At 49.6% G+C, this 4,134-nt stretch overlaps 1 protein-coding gene across 3 annotated transcripts in view; it reads right to left on the bottom strand.

Moving 5' to 3' along the window:
* LOC119576379 (transcription factor btd-like) overlaps positions 1-3,808 on the bottom strand; it is a 73,065-nt gene extending 69,257 nt beyond the window's left edge. For 2 of the 3 annotated variants that reach the window (XM_037924039.1, XM_037924036.1), the window contains exon 1: positions 3,659-3,808. The gene's annotated coding sequence lies outside the window, so the exon portion shown is untranslated. The remainder of the gene's footprint in view (positions 1-3,658) is intronic. The other variant, XM_037924037.1, reaches the window with a different exon arrangement.
* Positions 3,809-4,134: the final 326 nt, after the last annotated feature.

The raw sequence follows: 4,134 nt of genomic DNA on the forward strand, positions 1-4,134 counted from the left end.
CTCGAATGCGTGAGAAATTGGTAATCTCTCTCTTTCTCTCCCTCTCTCTCTCTCTCTCTCTCTTTCTCTCTCTCTCTCTCTCTCTCTCTCTCTCTCTCTCTCTCTCTCTCTCTCTCTCTCTCTCTCATTCTCCGTGCGTTCATGTGCGTGTAATATCTCTGTCTCAACCCTTCCGCTTGCCATCCTACCTTTAACTCTCCGAAAGCCATACATCAAGTTCCGCCTGCTATAAATATTTATGATTAATAAGCGTACTTCGGCCAAAATACATAACGACACGGTGGGAGAACACACTCTCTCCCTCATGCATGTCGGGAAGTGGGTGGCTGGGTGTGGGTGAGGGTGGAGGGTGAGGGTAGAGGGTGAGGATGGAGGGTCGAGATTAGAGAGTGGAGGATGGAGGGTGGAGGACTGAGGGGCTGAGGGAAGGGGAGGAAGAGGGGAAGGAGGACTTATGGACACCTACAGGGAAGGAAGGAGAGTCGGAGAGTGGGAGAAGGATGGGGAGTCACCTACAGGGAAGGGAAGGAAATAGAAGGGGAAGAGAGGAGGCTAAATAGAGTGGGAATCAGAGGGAAAGAGAGAGGGGGAGAGAAGGGGAGGAGGAAAGGGAGACTGAACACCTGCACGGAAGGGAGGGGGGTGGCCACTTATGAGCAAGGGAATGCAAAATGGAGGAGGGAAGGAGGGTGGAACTGAAGGGAACACATAAAGGGAAGGGAAGGAGTAGGTGGTGAGTGGAGGAGATAAAGACAACACGAGAAATTCACCTAAATACATATTTTCACGGTTCCTTTCGCGCAACCTACATGCGGTGTAGGTCCTCAACAAAATTCATAAATATGTATCCGCATACGTCCATTCTCGACGGGGAAAAAATGGAATAACGGCAAAATGCGGATGAAAAAGACGTGTCTCATTTATTAAGTGCGCAAACACGCAATTAGAGCAAAGGCCTGTCTTCACCCCGCCTCCTCTGCCCTCGCCCACTGTGGATTTCAACGCCGCTTCGTAACACAGAAGTCAAATCCGCTCGAGAAATTCGGGACACCTGAGGGACGGGTGTTCACACGCGCCTGCGCAGACGACAAACAGGACCCCCATTATCTCCGCCGGGGGCGCGCCAGCCATCCGTCAGGCGACAATCTCGACCAAGAATCAATTAGTTCAGCTCCCGATGTCTTCGCGACGCCACTCACGCTAAATTTCGTGGCCCGTGAACCGCCGGGGAGTCGCCACGGCGACGAAAGCAGCGCGCTGAAGCCCCGACCCGAGACCGAGTGAAGGAACCGACGGCGGGGATCGTCACGTGCTGCTCGCCGACGGTAATCAACAACGACAATTTTCCCGGATATTCGCTGTCCTCCTTCTTTTATACTTCTCCAAACGCTTATTCATTCCGAAAGCGTCTTAGATCACGTGACCTCATATTATCCTCCCCGACCCTCACTGCCAATCTCTACGCTCCTCTCTTAAAAGCGGGTAATTAACATAAACGCTGCGAAATTCTCCCACTCCATCAGGAAATAGACTCACGTCGCTCCTTTATCGTCGGCAGCGAACACCGCGGACCGTCATGTATCGACAATCAGCAATAAGAACGCGACCCCGGAGTCCCAGGTTCACCTCCGTGCCGCATTCCGCTCCCCAGCCACCCGGGGGAGAAACGTTTAACGCGGGATGTCTACACGCGGGGACGAGGGCGATGGGCCGGCGGCTAATAAAGGAAATTGAAACCCATAGAGGACTTCCTACTCAGATTCCGACGCATATTACATCACGTTCAGAAAACGAAAAAAAAGGCCTGATACGAAGGAGCACCACAAGATGGTGCATGTGAATATGTGTCCGTGTATGCGTATGTGCATGCACGTATGTGTATTTCTATACACGAATTTCGACAAAGAATATAGATACATCTCTCTTACTTAACATTCATGTCAGCAAGCTCCTTCATACGATTTGTATTATCCCCCAACGATAAGAAAATAACCACGTTCCTGATGTCTGATTGGCGGCTGGCATTGCTGACGATCGGTATCAAGATAAAATAATGCCCGAGCGTAATTGCAGATAAAAAAAAATGAATATCAATCACTATAATGCCGGATAAATGACTTCATAAAGTATCCCCTTAAAGAAAACGGAAGGTACTGTCAGGCAAAGCCCACACTGAGACTAAGGGACCCCAGGATACGCTTTGCAATACATCAAAATTAAGTCTTAAATCACTGATCTTTGTGTCTGTGGGCAAGAGGCGGAGAGGCGGCGAAGGCAGATAGAAGGCTAAGACAAATGGCAATAAAGGGTAAGATAACGGAAGAGGAATTAGGGATTTTGCGATGTATAAATTACGATGTTCAAAAAGAGGGAGAGAGAAAAAAACGAAGCATAATCGACGCAACGAATGAGTATGTAATCATCGCCTGATTCGAAATATCATCAACAGTCATAAACTATAATTTTCATACTTGCTAAATATGATTTCTCTCCTCCAAAAAAGGGGGGAGCGAGAAGGGAGAGGGGGAGGGAGAGGAAGGAAGAGGTAAGGGAAAGGAGAGAAAAGGGGAAAACCGAGAGGGGAGGGAAAAGGGGTGAAGCGCAATACACGCAAGGCGATTATGGCGATCGCGTTACACGAAACTACCGAGTGCATCAACACGTGAAAACTCGCCATGCAGTGAGTCCCCCCGTAGCCCTTTCACGTCCGGGCGAGAGTTGCCGTGGCGAAAGATGGATCACCGAACGCAGGAATCGGCCTGGAATTGCCACCTTACACCTCGGATGCGGCGGCAATTTACATACATTCATCACGTTTAATAAGGGGCACTAAACCCACACCTTTCATTGCCTGGTCGCGGTAAATATCTGTCGAGGGTAATTTGGTACGGCGGTGTGAATAGGGATATAAACCTTGCGCTGCAATAATGCATGATAATAGATATCCGCGGATCTAAATGCATGCGCCGGCGAGAATTATGGACGGCGATAAAAAGGAAGAGAGAGAGAGAGAGAGAGAGAGAGAGAGAGAGAGAGAGAGAGAGAGAGAGAGAGAGAGAGAGGAGAGGAGAGGAGAGAGAGAGAGAGAGAGAGAGAGAGAGAGAGAGGGGGGGGGGGGGGATTTAAAACTGATCGAATGCGAAGATTAAATTTTCCGCCAAGAGGAAACAAAAGTAAAGGATGGGGTGCAAAGGAAAAGAGAGAATGGGGGGAAGGGGAGCAAAAGAGAGAAGGGTGATGGCAAAGAAGGAGGAGGAGGAGGAGGAGGAGGAGGAGGAGGAGGAGGAGGAGGAGGAGGAGGAGAAGGAGGAGGAGGAAGAGGAAGAGGAGGACGGGGAGGAGAACGAGGAGAAAGAAAAGGGGGCGGAAAAGGAGGAGAAGAAAGAGGAGAAAGAGAAAAAAAGAGGAGGACGAAGAGAAAGAGGAGGATGACGGAGGCAAGGAAAGAAGGATGGAGGAGAGAGGGCAAAGAGAAGGAGGAAGGGAAGCCAGTGCAGGGGAGAAGGGAAGGAGGGAAGGGAGGCGAGTGTGGGGGAGGACGTGTAGGGGAGGGGGTGTAGGGAAGGAGGTGTGGGGGAGGAGGTGTGGGGGAGGAGGTGTAGGAGAGGTGTGGGGGAGGAGGTGTAGGGGAGGGTGGCAAAGGAGTGGATGTACTCACGTGCTTTGGAGCGAGGTTCCCGAGGGCCGTCGACCGTGACCTTGATAGCCTTGCAGTAGGTGGTGACCTGGGGCGGTGACGTGCTGATGGTGATGGTCAGGTTGAAGCTCTTGCCTGCGGGAGGAGAAGGCAGCCTGCGTTAGTCTCGCATGCAGCGCCTCTGCGGGAGGAGGCGATCTTTCGACCTTCGTGTGGGAACGTGAATACACATGCTCGCACGCACACACGAACGTATGTACACTCATAACAATGATTATATGCATATACATGGATAGAAAGATACACACCAGAGTTGGATCAAATACTGATTTTTAAAAAGTCAAATACAAATTAAAATGCTTTTCATGTGCTCATAAACACAAATGCAAATATTAATACTTTTCATATTGTGATTAAAACAGTAATACAAATAATTTTATTCCTGATTCCAAAACGACCAATACAAATATGACAAATATGAAAATACAAACACTTAT

The sequence above is a fragment of the Penaeus monodon genome, chromosome 8 (assembly GCF_015228065.2).
Source record: "Penaeus monodon isolate SGIC_2016 chromosome 8, NSTDA_Pmon_1, whole genome shotgun sequence".
Taxonomy (NCBI): domain Eukaryota; kingdom Metazoa; phylum Arthropoda; class Malacostraca; order Decapoda; family Penaeidae; genus Penaeus; species Penaeus monodon.